The sequence below is a fragment of the Hyaena hyaena genome, unplaced genomic scaffold (genome assembly GCF_003009895.1).
Source record: "Hyaena hyaena isolate Hyena2069 unplaced genomic scaffold, ASM300989v1 scaffold_108, whole genome shotgun sequence".
In the NCBI taxonomy this organism is placed as follows: Eukaryota; Metazoa; Chordata; class Mammalia; order Carnivora; family Hyaenidae; genus Hyaena; species Hyaena hyaena.
In genome coordinates this window covers 2846925-2863615 of record NW_024080741.1, presented here as the reverse complement: position 1 = coordinate 2863615, position 16691 = coordinate 2846925, and the positions used below count along the sequence as shown (strand labels likewise).

Sequence of the window (16691 nt, the reverse complement as noted above, 5' to 3'; positions counted from 1 at the left end):
CAACTCCACGCGGCTGCCCCATCACGCGTCAGGCGGGCTCCCCACATGCAAAGCAGCCAGCTCATACTGCTATTTTAAGATCTGCGGGCCCAGCTGTAGCACGTAGTCACAGCGGGCCAGAGGCCCGGCTGGAGGTAGGAGACTCACCAAGAGTGCTGACCTGGGGAGCTGGGAAAGGGAGTGCCGGCCACCCTGCATAACACCAGCCCTTCCTCGGTGGGGCCGGAAACTCCCAGTCCACACCCTCAAATCCACCAGTCACAGGGAAAGTGAATCAAGAGCTGCACTAGGCACACCCAGATTCCATTTCTGAATGTGACCCCCTGAGTTTCCACATTAAAATGACTCCTTGCCCCACCCGGACAACCTCAGAAATTCCAACAAAGCTGGAGCTAGTGTAGCCATGTCCCAGGACCCGGCGACCCAAGCCCACACCACAGATGCACACTGAATGAAGGGAGATGCCCACCATTGTCTGAGAACAGCTTATTCACAGAGTCCCTCTCCACCCCTCTCCCCGACTCCAGTCCCCCCCCCCCCCAGGGACTCTGCACACTGCTAGGTACACGGCCAGACTCAACAATACTTGTGTACTAAGTGACTGTTTCTAAATGAATTCTGAAACCAAGTATGGTCAGGGGACAAGCTAGTCTTTATTACTTTTATCATCTATAATATATACATTTTGGGGGCATGTGAGTGGCTCTATCAGTTAAGCATCTGACTTTTCATTTCGACTCAGGTCATGATCCCACCATTCATAAGTTTGAGCCCTGTGTCTGCACTGACAGTTCAGAGCCTGCTTGGGATTCTCATTCTCTCTCTCTCTCTCTCTCTCTCCCTCCCCATAGCACCCCCCCCCCACATTGCACACACTCATGCTCTCTCTCTCAAAATAAATAAATAAACATTTTTTTTTAATATACATATAGGGCACCTGGGTGGCTCAGTTGGTTAGGTGTCCAACTTGGCTCAGGTCATGATCTTGTAGTTCATGAGTTTAAGCCCCGTGTCAGGCTCTGTGCTGACAGCTTACAGCCTGTAACCTGCTTTGGATTCTGTGTCTCCCTCTCTCTCTGCCCCTCCCCGCCTCTCTCTCAAAAATAAAGAAGCAATGAAAAAAATTAAATAATGCATTTAATAAATGCATTTCTACTGACATCATCAGGTACCAAAACTGAGAATAAAGACCAAAGACCAAGGAACCAGTAAAGTTTAGTAACAAAATAGGGGTACCCCAGGCCGTGCCCCTTCCATGGAGGGCTGCCACCCCTCAACTCCAGGGGGACAGTTACACTCTGTTCTCTAGGAAGCACATCCCCTGAAGTTGTGCGACACAAAGGCCCTCCCCCTTCCATCAAACAGGAGCTGGCTCGAGAAACAATGCACACAACAGAAAGTCTGAATGCAGGCTATTCCCACCCCAACCTGATGCTACAGGCCATCAGCAGCCCCCACCCAGGGCAGGATGGGTCAAGCGTGCCGGGAGCTCCCGGCAGCAACCCACGGCTCTAATTGCTCAGTTTAAGTAACATCAGCACCAGAGAAAAGGGAGAAGCGACCCAGAAGTTGCTGTAATTAGGGAGCTTTGGGACCTCTCTTCTTCCTACCCATCTATCTCAAGGCTGAAGAAGCCACCCACATGGTAAGGAAACAGATTCACCACCCAGACGAGGGGGATGGAGAGGGCAATTCCTTGAATTTCCTTGTTGGAAGAAGATCCCAGAAGCTATGGGTCTTCTGAGATTCACTTCTCTCCTCCCCTCCCCTCCCCTGGCTTTAATCAACCCAGACGGCTGCTTCGGAACATTTCTATTATAATTGTAAAAGCAATGACGATTGCTTGCAACTACAGAAAAGTGTGTGTTCAGAGGTTTTGCATAAGTAAGGATCTCGCCCTCACGAAAGTCCCAGGAAGTAGACTGCAGCACACGCCTCTGCATCAGAGGTGACGCGACTTACACCGAGCCAGTCACCGAGGGGCCACGACCAGGTCTTCCCAGCCCTGATCCAGCACCCTTTCCAAGTGCTGGGTTCCCTCCAAAACACATTTCTCTTAGTGTGGGTCCCAGGCCACCTACTTCCAAACCCTCGCATGTTCTGATACCAAAGGCAAATTCCTGAGCCCACTCTGGCCTTCTGGAGTCCCCACCGTGATAAGCTCCCCTGTTAATAAAACCTTCAAGGGACTCTAAAGCATGCTGAACGCGGAGGGGCCCTGCGGCCCTTGCTTTCACTACCCACCTCGTCTAGCAAATCTTCCAGGCCTAGAGGCTGTTTGAGTACAAGACCCGCACTGCTCCCTTCGGTTCATCTCCTGAAGATACATCTGCACATAATCACCAAAGTCACCCTGAGACATTTCTGTCAGTAATCTGAAGTCACACCAGCTGGGAAGACAATCCTGGCCAAGAGCTCCCCTCTCCAGCAGGCACATATCTGCCAAAATCATTCTGTCAGCCCAAGCCCGTACTCACAGACGTGCCTAATGAAGAGGGACACGGTGCGGGGGGGTGGCGGTGGGGGGCAGGGAAAGAAGAACAGAATGGTAGGATTAGGTCACTCCAGGGCTACTTTTCTTTCCCTCCTGCATGTGTCATCAAAGACACAGGGCTCTGCCTCTGATTGTTCACTTTCAGATAGGCTCTCACCACGGCAAAGCTGACAAAGTGGATACCCAGTGCTCCCTACGTCAGCCCTCGAGTCGGCTTTCAACCCGCACTCCATCATCTGTCCTGACCTTGTATCCACCATTCTGTCTTGGACAGCACTCCCGCATGGCTGTTCCAGCCTTAGGGAGGGCTCCACGGGCTGGCTTGGCTCTCCACCAGCCTGCCCCAATTCTGGGCTTCAGTCAGCATCCCCTCCCTTGGCATGGAGGCTCCTCAGGTTGATGGCCCAGTTACAGATCTCCCCGTCCTCATGACCCCCCCACACACCTGCTCTCCCACCCTCCCTGCTCGCCACCCTCTGATCATGAGTCTCCCCGACCCAGCCTGGGCAGCCCGAGCAGGCAAGTGTTGTCTTTGCAAAGGGACTGTCAGCAGCAAGAGAGCAGAGCACGCGTCAGTTCTTGCTGTGTCCCCCTAGCATCCAGTCATGTGCTAGTGACTCAGTAACCACTTGTTGAGTGAATGAACGAAGTCTGAAAATCTAGCCTAGCCAATCCCTCTGGTGGTATCTAGTGCTTACAAAAACAAAAACAAAAATAAAGCAAAACAAACAAAAAAGCGGGTGGGGGGGGCGGGGAGGGACGACAGGGTGAGAGAGAGAAGAGAAAGACATGCTCACTCACATAAGGACAAGAAGAAGGCAATGAGCTCAGAGGGCCCCGGGCCCCAGGTGTACCGCCAGCTTCCATACCTCCCAATATCCTCTATCAGTAACCAGGACCAGCAAATTAGCAATTTCCTCATTCCATCAGCAGAGCATCTCCCAAGCAGAAAGCCCGTCTGATCTGGGAGAATTAATTGAGTAATTAACTTCCCTAATCTGCTCCCTCCAGGCCTGCCTTCTAGAAAGGGATAGCAGCAGCCCAGGGGAGGGCTGATAAGGGGCAGGAGACAGACCCCTTGTCCCCTCGGGATCCTGCAGCCTTCTCCACCCACCTGTCCCACAACACACACAGCCTGCCAGACTTCACACCCCACTCATGGCCGCGCATGTGCTCTGACGGTGGTCCCCCCTCTCAACCTCCTTGGATACAGGCTATTTTTGAGCTCGGTATGGAGGCCTCCGTTTGAGGCCAGTTTTGAGCTCTGGTGCCCAAGGGACATCACAGGCAACCTGTCGGATACAGCAAAGGAGCAGGGAGGAGGAGGTGGAGTGAATCTGGGCAAATCACAGGAGGTATACGACTGCTGTAAAGGGCTGGCCGGCAGAGGGGGGCAGCAGGAAGGTACATGGTGTGAGGCCACAAGACCCAGGTCCGAGGCCCAGATTTGTCTTTGAGGGACTGTGTGACTTCGGGCAAGCCACTTAACCCCTGTGAGCTGCGGTCTCCCAATCTGCAAAATGGGCGTAATGTCTCCCTCCCTCCCTCCCTCCAGGGCTGTCCTAGGAGCCTATGATCCCAGGAAGAGCTGCTTGCTGATGTCCTATCTGTGCTGCTCTGCAGAAGTTCCCTGAGGAAGACCGTGCAAGACAGCAACTGGCTGTGCTGGAACGCCGCCTGGGCATCACCTCGCAGCTCTAACTACCGTAAAGCCACTCCTTGTTCTGAGCTTCCCCCTTACAGATGTGGATGGGGTGTGGGGAGACATGGGCCATGAACTCAGTCATGTCAGTATCAAATCCCAACTCTGCCCCTTGACAAGTTACTTAACTGCCCTGCACCTCAGTTTCCTCATCTGAATTATGAGTCCCATAAATGCCTAACGATGTGCCAAGTCGATGATCTACATACAGGGCCTGATTCAGTGCCTGGAACACCCTACGCTCAATAAATAGTAGATAATATTTCTTTTAATTATCATCATCATCATTATTCTGGCTAATAGAATTAGTTCTTCCCTCCGGAGCAGTAAAATAGAGGCTTCGTTCTTCACCCAGGTGCCAGGCTTTCCCATGTAAGAACCCTGACTCTTCTCTTCCCCAAGCAAAACATCATCTCCGCGTCTTCCCGCTGTTACTCATGCAGCAACCTACAAATCCTGAGCCGCCCTGCCCACTCACCTCCTGGCCTCTCCCGATCTGCCAATGCCCTCCCTTAGATGCAGTGCCCTCACCTACCGCATCTGATCAATACAGTACCCCCAGCACCCACCTCAGCACCCAGCACATAGCAGGGCCACAGAAACTATTGGTGACAGAGCAGTCGATGAACGGGCTGAACACTATTCTCCACGGAATTTGAACATTGCAAAGGGCAACAGTCTGTGACAGCTCTTGATCTGGACACTCTGTTTCCACCAGTACGGCCTGGCACTGAACTTGCTTCATACCGTGCATCAGACCATCACAAACATAAGCCCTGAGCGGTACCAGGTCCTGCCTAGGGGTGTCACATCAAGCATCTGAAGCCTGAGTTGAAAGTCCCCCTTTGACACTCCTGCAGCTTTCTAAATCTAAGTGTAACTGTAACATTTGCCCATCATCTTCTGTCTCGTCAGTTTCTCTCCCTTATTACAGCACACTTGTGACTTCAAGTCCCGATTCTATCAACCAATGTGTTGGTAAATTATTTCTCTCAGTGTTCAGACAATCACAGAATTTTCGCATTAGAATGGGTGTTCGAGATCATCAAGCTTAATCTCTGCCCTATCCAAATGAGGAAATCCCAGACTGATGAAGTAACTTGCCCAAGGACACCTGTAATTTTGCGGCAAAACTGAGATTTGAACCCCGGATCCTTCCTTTCAGCCCAGATCACTAATAGTAATGCTATAAAAAACTGAGTACCTACCTTGTGCCAGGATTTCAATAGCTATTTTCCCCAATCCTCGTACCAAGCCTGAAAGATAAACACTGCTTTCCCCACTTGACAGATGAGAGAGCTTAGGTGATTCATCCTGGACCACACAGACCAGGAGTATATGGCCAAGCTAGGAAAGGAACGTGCTCTTTCTCCGGAAGTCCTGCCCTAAGTCGCCAAGCATTGGAACCCTTCCACCGGGATGTCCACCAAGAACACAAACCAGCAGGCCTAAATCTACATTTATCACTTCTCTCCCCACTACCTACCTGTTCCTTCTTTGCTATTTTCTACTCTGTTAACAGCATCACCACCAGCTAAGCCACTTGATCTAGAAACCTAGAGAGGTTCCTCAGAGTCTGTTACTTTATCTCTTCACCCTGCAGATTCAAGCAAGCCTCCGTGCCCCAGATCCCATCCCCCTCCTCCATGCCATTCCCTTGGCCAAACTCCTCCATGACATCTCCTTCTCATAAAAGCAAGAAAAGGCTATTACTAAAACCTCCTGCCTGCTTTCCCCTTCCCAGCCCACGCCAGTTCCTGGACACCTTTTACAGTCGCCCTCACCAGCATCTGATCTTATGTTGCTCCAGCTTAAAAACTTTGTTGATTCTATCCCAGATTTCTTTTACCACCACCTGGCAGGCCTGTCCTTCAAACTCCTGCACATCCTGGAAGACCCAGCTCAACCCTCATCTATTCTGGGTCGGGTCCCTGCCCTCCTGACTTCCCCGAGTCAGTCTTTCTGATTAAGCCTTTGCCAGCACCTCTACCGCGGCGCCTCGCACACTTCTACTTCCTTCAGAAGCCTTTCACCCCCTTTGGAGGTGAGCTCCTTAAGGGTAGGAAGGTGCCATCTCTGAACCCCCAGCTCCAATCCATGGATCTGCTAATTTACTCAGCCTTGAAAACACTCCATGAATAACTGTTGAGGAAATTAGCTGTTTTGTAAGTCAGGACTCTGTCTATGCCTTTAGTATGAAAAACAATCTGTTAGGTAAAACAAACAAACAAACAAACAACAACAACAACAAAAAACCTGTGTCTTAGGATCAAATTTATTTTAGGAAGATGATGTTAACATGCGGACTGACAGGGGTCCTTGTTAAAAGATGCGTGAAACCCAAGCCTCCTGGACAGGTATTTGCTTTGAAGGCACTGATGACCATAAGGAAAAGAGAAACCCAACCGCAAGAAATAAAGAATCTGAGCTGTAGTAGATGTGTGATTATGACCCAAATGAATTAACTTGCTAATTATTTCCATTTGCTTTAATCTATAGCAACTCCCAGATTAGTGTTTTCCAAACTGCAGGTCATTGCTCATTAATGGGTTACAAAATCAGTTTAGTGGGTCAGGAAGAGTATTTTTAAAAACTAAACAGAAAATGCCAGAATGAAGTATCTCACATGGTAATTTCATGAAACATTTCTTCAGATGTAGCATATACATGGGGTGTGGGCATAGATGCACACACATACACATGCATGCACACACACACACACAGACACACACACACACAAACACGCTGGCGTGTACTGAGTCACAAAATTTGAGCCATGGCCTGGGATCTTTAGGGGGGGTTATGTCCAGTCCATGAAGGTCTCAGGATGTGGACTGACTGCCCATGAGAACAAGGACTTCATAGGCATGAAGTTCAGAGCTGGCTACTTTCTGCAAGGGCCACACCTGGCCAAGAAGGTTTACCCAGCTACAGGAAATACCCTAGATTCATCCTTCCGAGACCGAAATGTGCTTAAAGATGCCAAAATGTTATGTGCATTATGAGAAAACACAGCAAGTTTTGTCATTGTGAAAATCCGTCCCTGGTCATTTTATCCAGAGACCTCATCTGCTGGGCAGAATTCTGGCTAGAAACACGGGCATGGGGTACTTGCCTGCAAAACTGGGAGAACAGTGCCCACCTCCAAGCGAAGCAAAATCTCGAATGGACAATGAATAATATGGACTCTTTATTCATGTATTCCTCTCTTGATGGCTGAAACAAAGTTGATTTAAAAAATGCATGAAGTTAGCTCAGCACAGAACTATACCTTCCTACCCTATTAAAAGAGAGCAAACCGATTCTGAACGGAGCCAATATTTTATCCATTACAAATTCTGCTCAGCTGTCCTGCATCATGTGTCGAAAGTAGACACCACCTCCCACTGGTTCTCCAAAACAGAAGGAAGACATCATACCCTCATGCATTTAAAGGCTCTGTGCAAAGGGCGATGGCCTCGTATCTTGCTTCATTTAGGGCAGTATTAGGGGACTGGACTCAAAATACAAGTGGAAGGCTTCACAAGAGGCTGTTAAGGACAGGGGCAGGTGAGCCCTGGGCAGGCTGGACCCTGCCCCACCTGCAGTCAGAGCAGCCGAGTGTCGCGTGTGTAATGTGCCCAGCATGGAAGCAGCACGGTCCCTTCCTTCCTAGATGACTCTGGGAGGTGCCTTCCTGTCTGCGGCATCCGTGGTTCCAGGATGAGGCGGGCTGGTGACTGTGGGGTTGCCACAAACAATCGGCCCTCCCCCCGGGGCCCCACGGCCTATTTCCAGCTCCTGATAGTTCCTGTCTAATGCCAGCGTGGACTGAGGAATCCAGGGCATCCTGGGCCCAGCATTGTTCAAATCACACATTCCTCTTCATGAAAAGCTACGGAATAACTCTCATTCCTCCACCCTCCCAGGAGAAACCACATCAGAGGATAAGCAAGCAGATCCTGTGTGCGATGGGAACAGAGGGGGACGGCAGGAGCCATACGGTGTCTCCGCCACTGTCCGTCAGACCCTCTGCAGCAGATACACAGACTGCCCAGAAAGCTCTCCTGCTCCAGCCCGTGGGCTTAACCCATTCTCAAACCTGGGCTGCAGAAGCAGGTGTGAGCATCCAGAGCCCACCTGTCCCCCTGGCCCAGACACACTGCTTTCCAAGTGTCGAAGTTTCTATGCCATCCTTCTCCCTGACTTTTTGTGAACACTGCCATTAGACCCTCAGGGAAAGGAAGAAGATTCCTCATGTGTATCGAGAGCCTGAGTGTCAGGCACTGGGTAAAGGACAAGGGGTCCGAAGCCTCTCAATCTCTATCAGGCAACAGGCGTACTGAGGATGGAAATGCAAATGGAGAAAAAAGCACAACCGATATTATGCCAATATTGCCGGGATGGATGAGAAAAAGGAGAAGGAGGGAGAGGGTGAGAAAAGCAGAGGAGAAAGAGAGAAAGAAGTCTGCAGTGGGGAGAGGTGACCCCGGCCCCCCACCCCGCATCCCACAGCACATGCCGCCCACTCAAAGCCAAGCAAACTGCAAGACTTGCTTTCGGCCCACAAGCAGCTTCCAATCCACCTGGAGGCCAAGCAGCAGGCAAGAGCCCTCCGCGAGGTAGAGGCAGAAGGACCCCACACTCCCAGGTGGCACCAGCCACGTCTCTAACCAGAGAGACGCTCTGTGTGAAGGACTTCCGCGACGAGGGGTGTCAGTGCTCTGGCTTCCGGCTTGTAAAAAAGACTTGGGAACTCTACAAGTCATGGAAATACAAATGAAAGTGGCCAAACTATCACTGTTTACACACCTATCAGGTTGTGTGTGTGTGTGTGTGTGTGTGTGTAATGTATATACACAAATATATGTTTATATATGACTTACATATAATGTAAATACTTATTTACATATGTTTTCAATGCTGGCAAGAGTGTGGTGCATCCCCTGGGGCCTCCCACTCCCCGGTGACCCGCCGCCTCCCCACACCTCTTGCTCACTGCCTTGACCTTGGCGTCCCCTCCTCCCCAGGGCTCTCCTCAGAAGACCATCCAGCACCTTCCTAACACTCAGCCCTGCTCACTTGGCTCCGCTGTGGAAATACTTCGATGGCTCCAGTTTTTACAGAGTGTCAGAAGCAAAGCTCCAGTAGGTCTTTTGGAGAAGACTGGACAGGACCCTGCGGGGCCTCCAGGATGCACAATTCTCAGCGGAGTGGCAGCGGGAAGGTGGAGCTGGGTCAGGGGGGACAATGTGGGGATGGGAAACCTGCCAGGGGTTTTCCATGGATTTTCTCTAACACGGGCCGATACCTTCTCCCCTGTGATTAGGTCCCAGCATGGAGTGCAAGTCCAAATGAAAAGGGAGGAAGTCTTAGCAGTGCTGAAGTTATCCGACTATTTGGTCTTTGTTTCACTGTGACTAGACAAGAGACAAAATATTTTCATCAACTGAAAGACACTGGGCGTCCTCTAACAGCGAGGGGGCAAGTATATTACGTGGACATCACAGCCCACTGGCATCCAGGTGGCTCAGGTGACAGTGAGGAGATGCCCATTACATGCCAGCTGCTTGTGCTCTTTGCACATTCTGTTCCCTGTGTGGAACGCACTCCCCTTTCCTGGCCACTGTTTTCTCTGTGGTGCCTCCCCGCTTCCCACCCCAGGCAAAACCGGATGCTCCCCTCACCATTAAGACTCTTGGTCTGCACCCTGCTGTGTGAGTCCTGATGCTGAGAGTGGGGAGGGAGGGAACAGGAGGTGATTCTCCTTGAACTCTGAATCCCAGAACCTAGCACAGCACCTGCCTCATAAGAGGTGAAATGCATGAATGAATGAATGAATGAATGAGTGATGAACAGTTGCACGCCAGGCAGAGAATACCCCCAGAGGTGAAGGGACACAAACCCCAAACCCTTGGCTCTCAGGCCCTCTGAGGAAATGAGTAGGATGGGCCGTGAGTGTTTCCGAGAGGGGACAGGAGCGGGGCAGGCCTGACCAGAGCCCTGGGAGCCAGCATGGGTCTGTTTAATATGCAGCATGTAGATTCCCAGAAATCAATGCCCATTTTTAAAACACGGCTGCCCAGAGCCACCCTCCCTGCTTGGTTCCATGGTCGGTGTTAAGTATCTTTCTATTTATAAAGCAACTCTCACTGCAGTGGTGCAATGCCGGTCCCACATCCAGCTGCGGAGGTGGGGCAGAGGGAGAAACTGAGGCCCAGAAACAATGCCAGAGAGAACCTCTCCCTCTGCCCTGGGGCCTTCTCACTGGAGGGCCTGCTGACCAGTGGGGAGGTGCTGCTCTTCCTCTCGGCTTTCATGACCACCGCTAGACAGGCTGGGCCTCTCAGAGTGAGTCTAACAAAGCACTTAGGGAAATGAGCCCAGAGAGACAGGAAGCTCGGGCAGCCTGTCCCTCCGGATAGGACTTTCCAAGTCCAGGCTTCTGACCTTCCCAGCATCCATCCGCTCCCCATCTCATACCTTCTCTATGGCAGTCACGTTCTGGCTCGCAGGAGCCGACCTCCCCGTTCCTTCTCTGTCTCTCTGTCCCCCGCCCACCTCCGGGAGCCTGGACATCCCAGTGCCTTTATGATCAAGGCCCAGGAAGAGAGACACGAGAGAATCATGTCATCATCTTGAGTTTCTCCCTCCCAATCTGGGCCTCAGTTCTGAAGGGCTGTCCTGATCCCCAGCCTCATCCCTCGGCGAGATGCTGCCCGGGCTCCAGCACATCACATGCGACGCCCGTCATTTACCAGGACTCATGTCCACAGGAGACACAGGAAGTCAGAGGCTCGGGCCAACACTTCACATCGTGCGGGGCACAAAGCTGGTGACGGGAGCCTCGTGACTGCTCCTGGCCACCTCCTCAGAAAATCAGGAAGGAAAGATGAGAGACTGAAGAGTCGGGCCGACTTCTTACACCACCAAATCAGGTGGCCCCTCAGGTCCCAGCCGCGTCGGTTAACCCCACATCTGAACCACCACTGCGTGCTGGGCCCAGAACCAGACACCCCGAGGAAGGCCCCGGGCAGAGCAAGACGCACACTCTTGTGAAGACGGACACACAAACCCCTCTCCGTTTTCTAACGCCCAGAATCAGGGAGTGTCAGAACCGGAGGGCGACCTAGAGGTCACGCAGGTACAAACACTCTTTAGGACTTAAGGAAAAAATGAGCTTCCAGAGGAAAGAATTAACTCCTCTCTGGTCGTCCAGCAAGGCCGTAACAGAACTGATAGGAAAACCCACATTCCTTGACCACGGGATCAGTGTCTTTTCCACTATACTCTCTGCATTCAACTAACACTGGCACAAGGGGTTGGTTTAAGACACAGTTGGCCCCTATGCTCAGGAAGCTTAGAATTTAAGAAAAGACAGGGATGGAGAGAGGGAGATGGAGGGAGAGTATATGAAACAAACAAAAACTTTAAACAAAACCAACCCATTGAAAAGCACCAATGGGGCACAGAGAGGGAGGTGACAGCTTCTGTTGTGGGGGGGGGGGGGGCACTGAGCTGGGCCCACTGGGTGAGCAGGAGTCTGCCTGCCCAGCACAGAGAGGAGGGTGTCCCCAACCTGGAGAGGGCAAATGGCATGGGTGCGCCCCAGAGACTAGACGTACTTGGCAAAATCAAGAAGGACCAGAAGAGCAGTGTGGCTGCTGAAAGCCGCTTGTGAGGGCCACAGAGGCAGGGCTGGGGTCTGTGCGCAGGCACCCCCAGAGTCTGGGCCTTCCCCCAGGACAAGAGGGCGCCCATGAAGTCAATCCACCCGAGAAAAATGAGTGCCCTCCACACACCAGGCACAGGTAACCAGGTGAGCGGGCATGGCCACTCCGCTGTATGGCAAAGGGCAGCCCGGAGGGGGCTAACGAGGAAGCTGTTGTAACATGTGGGTAAGACACCTAGAGCACCTCACCTGGGAAACAGAGGCAGAGTGGAGGCAGAGACAACAGAGCCCAGGTGCAGGGAGGGCCGGGATGGGTGGTAACGTCCTTCGCGGGGACCGCCCTCTTCATTTAATAGACTCGCCTGCCTTGTGCAGTTAGTTACTTTCTGTGCCTGCACGCCTCAGATAGCTTCGTATTCCCCACGGGCCCAATCGATCCTTGCAGGTGGACACTGATTACAAAGCAAGCATGACTCCACAGCTGGAGAAAGCCTTCCTCAGTGACAGTGCCGATGGAGCTGGTACAAGAGTGGGTCACACGAACCAGCCCCTCCCGCCACGCACCTCACCCCCTCCACGTGTCCACAGATGGGGTCACACGGCCAATGGCTCCAACCAGCCGTGGGCACCAGGAGCCCCCGCGGGCAGGGGAAGGTCCATGGAAACACTCCAGACTAGACTCCCACGATGCTGATTCTGTGCGCTCCAGTGGGACTCCGAAAGCCGCTTTTACGTGCCCTGGGTGACTCAGATGCTCACTCCAGTAACCAACCAGTTGTGAAATTGTCTCATTTTAGATATAAGCAGGCTTACGAGGCTGCACGGTGGCCCATCATTTGACGGAGAATGGCCACAGAGGGGAGACCTGCCCCAGTCCGTGCTGGCCCCCCCATGCTGCCCCGGCCACAGAGAGGCCCCCACATCCCAGCACCAATCTCTATCCATCCCCCCGCCCCCACAGCAGTGCCTGGAGAGCAGAAGCTGGGGCTGGGGGCGGGGACGCTAAGATGGATGGAACCTGCTTTGCCAGCTGCTGCCAGAGGGCCAGGGAGGAAGAGGAGAAATGAAAAGCCTGGGAGATATTTTCCCCGTGATTTGTGCCGCTCGAGATGCCCTGTAGCAATATTTATCCTGCGGCTCTGTCCCACTTTCGTTTATTATCCAGCTTAGCCTGAGTTATCACAACCAGGACGGGACCCATAAACTAGCTATCTGACACCATCGGGACCATGCAACGTATTTTAAAATCTCAAGGAGCAGCTTCGATCCTCCATGGAAATTTAAAGAAATAGGTACACTGCGCATCCTCTGGGGACTGTGGGCATTCTTGAAGCCGATACCAGGAGAACCCGTCCTCACTCCCAGAGATGCACCCTGGACACTGCACCACTCACACACTTCCACATCCTACTGCCTGCACAAACTACGATCTGATCACGACTCCTTGTTTGGGACTGCACAACACAACTTCCGGGGGCCCAGATCATTTATAGGGTTGAGTTTTAATCATCTGTCAACAATATTTCATTAAAACATTTGCCAGTCAGTGGATGAATAGTGAATTAATTGAGCACCTTTTTTTTTTTTTAATGCTTTATTTATTTCTGAGAGAGAAAGACAGCGTGAGCAGGCGAGGGTCAGAGAGAGAGGGAGACACAGAATCTGAAACAGCCTTCAGGCTCTGAGCTGGCTGTCAGCACAGAGCCCAACGCGGGGCTAGAACCCACGAACCGTGAGATCATGACCTAAGTTGAAGTCGGACGCTTAACTGACTGAGCCACCCAGGCGCCCCTTAATTGAGCACCTTCTATTGCAATTTAGGTCTGTGCTGGGCAAAGGGGGTTAGAAGTATAAAACCAGGCTCTCAGTCTTATCTACCAAATCTGCTCACAGAATCCACAGAGCTGAATAACTAACAATGTAGGGAGGACAGGGGTCCTGTGGGGGAGGGAGGGACAGCAGGCACCACCAGGAGATGGCCAGGCCTGGGGGATCCACAGGGTTAGGGCTGGTACCAAGAAAAATTTGACAAGAGGGTAGACAGTCACTCCCAGACTGACAGCAAGCCATTTCAAAAGATCACAGGTTAGTTGTGTGGTCTCGTTATTGAGCTTATGGCAGTGTATCAAACCAGAAGAAAAAAACAAATCCCTTCTTATGGCTTCCATTCTGATTTGAGGACAAGGGGGTAACAATAAAGACAGACAATTAAGAAAGAAGTAAAAAGGGGCGCCTGGGTGGCTTAGTCAGTTAAGCGTGCGACTTTCGCTTAGGGCATGATCTCGCGGTTCGTGGGTTCGAGCCCCGCGTTGGGCTCTGTGCTGACTGCCAGCTCAGAGCCTGGAGCCTGTTTCAGAGTCTGTGTCGCCCTCTCTCTCTGACCCTCCCCTGCTCATGCTGTCTCTCTCTCTCTCCTAGAAATAAATAAAAAAACATTTAAAAATTTAAAAAAAAAAAAAGAAAGAAGTAAAAAAAAATTATATGTCTGATGTGCTGTAGAAAATAAAGACAGATAGGGGGTGCCAGGAACACCGGGGGTGGGGGAAGGGGAGCTGTTTCGAGCAGGTGGTCAGGGAAGGTCTCAGCGATTCATCAGAGAAGACCAGTGGGGAAGCTATTATAATAATCCAAGCAAGAGATGACGGATCGTGGCTTGGACAGGGGCTGCAGCAGTGGAAGTCGGAAGAAGAAAATGGATCCTGGCTGTTCTATAAAGGACATGGTCGGGGGAAGTGGGAGGCCCAACATGCCCTTTTAGATACATCAAGATGCCTATTAGCATCTTAATGGGGAGATGTGATCCCATGATTTTATGAGCCAAAGAACTTTAGAAACAGAACAGACTTGAGAAGAATGACCTCGCATCCTCACCCAACAGGTAATGATGGGATGGTGACCATGAAGCCTCAGCTGGCAGCTCTCCCAGTGGATGGCTCTCCCAGCGGGCGCCACTGCCATGTGGTCCTCCTAACCTACTCTGGGGTCCATGTCATCACCCCCAGCACTCCCGCCTGGCTCACTGGGAGGACCGACCTACTCATCTGTCTCTTTCTGTAGGTGACGTGTTCTGAGGCCAGGAGGAGCCAGAAAAGACTTGTCAAGGGCCTCTCTCACCTGGCTGCAGAGCCCAGCTCAGTGATGTCTTCTCTCTGCTACATATACCCACAAATTAGCTTTTGATTCCAGGAATGTCATTCTGATGACAAAGAGGGGATGATCTCTGCTTCTAGAAGATTTTTTCATAAAAATTGCTTGTGAACCTGAGTTTCCCTCCCCCCCCCCAACAAAAAATAGACATTAAATACCAAATCTATGCTACCTGATGTCTGGATGCAAACTGGACAGAGTTAGGCATGACACAAGCATATGAAATGTGAAGGCTGCCTCCACTGAAAGGAAGGAAAATACTAAGCCCTGGCATGGACCAATGTGGATATATCAAAAGGCTCTCGAATATTCCCTGCAAACACCATAAACGAGATGGATGGGAGAGAAATTCAGATTTAAGTGACATTTATTGAGCACCTTCTATTTCCAGGCTGTCCTTTTGCTTCACTCAATCCTCACAGCAACCCTGTGAGACAGGTATTAGGATTCCCAGATGAAGGACGTGGAGCCTACAGAAGTTAAGGGACTTGCTCAAGGTCACAGCAACTAGAAAAGGATGGAGATAAGATTCCAGATGACACCTTGCTCCTTCTCCAAGACATTTTGACTCCTAAGTCAAAGCCCTTCCATTGCCACACAGCCTCCAAAAATGAGGAAAGAAAGCCTCTCTCTCAGTCAGGATTAAGGGGATGGCTTAGCCTAGCTCAGCGCACTGAGCACATCTCAAGGCTCCCCTCTTCCTTCCCCTCCACCCTTTTCTCCAGGACTGGTACCTTCCTAGACCAAATTACTTCTGGCCAAACGGAAGTCATCTCCCCACCAGGCTGCCTGACGTAGTCTTCTTCCCTCTTTCTAATATGTTTCAGAACTGCCTCCTCGATCAAGCCCTCCAAACTAATGCCATGCCTCTTCTTTCCCCCAATGAGCTAACAGAGTTGGAAGAACCTCACAAATGTCGGGCTCAGCATGCATGACCTCAACCCTTGAGTCTATAGCCCTTTCCAGCTGTAATTACTCACATCACTTACTGACACCTATGGCTCTGAGTGTTTACAGTATTTATTATTAATAATGGTATCATATTTCTTTTGAACAGCACTTTTCACTCTTCCTAGGCTATCATATTGTTAATTCACATAGTCCTTATCACTACCCTGGGCAGTAGGGAGGGTAGGTACGCCTACTGCTACTTGACATACGAGGAAATGGAGATACAGGGGACAGGGACCTCTCTAAGGACACCAAACTAATCAATGCCGGAACTAGAAAGCAGAGCGTCTCATTTCCAGGCCAAAGGTCTTCCTGCTAGGCCAGATGAACTCCCCGGCCTGACTTCCTAAAGCAGGGTCTCCTCCCATAGCTCCTCCTGGAGTGCCAGAGTCGATCACCCGTTCCCCTGGCCTGAAACCAAGCTGTCCCTAACACCTGACTGTCCCTAATCACCCAAGACAGAGTGAGCGACTTCTGCCCGCCACAGGGAAAGGCAGAGCACCACAAAGAAAAGGCACCCCGTGTGTGGAGGGCCTCTGCCGCTCTCCGACACCCCGTCCAGGGGCTGGAATGGTCAGAGGAAACTCAGCATGTGAAAATGGAGCCAGTCTTCTCTACCTGATGATATCCACAGAGGGTCCCATCCAAGCAGACTCCTGCCAGGGGCTCTGAAATGGGGAGGGAGATGACAAGCAGATACGCACGCACACACTTCACGTTCCCGGCTCCATTTAATGCCACATGAG

General features: G+C 51.4%; 1 protein-coding gene across 4 annotated transcripts in view; it reads right to left on the bottom strand.

Annotated features, from left to right (window-relative positions):
* Positions 1-16691, bottom strand: part of TSPAN9 (tetraspanin 9) — a 205885-nt gene that overhangs the window by 100609 nt on the left and 88585 nt on the right. For 2 of the 4 annotated variants that reach the window (XM_039236360.1, XM_039236362.1), the window contains one exon: positions 7312-7412. The exons of 1 other annotated variant lie outside the window; for it this stretch is intronic. The gene's annotated coding sequence lies outside the window, so the exon portion shown is untranslated. Of the gene's footprint in view, positions 1-1046; positions 1050-1172; positions 1178-7311; positions 7413-16691 lie in introns of those variants that run through there. One more of the 4 variants, XM_039236363.1, reaches the window with a different exon arrangement.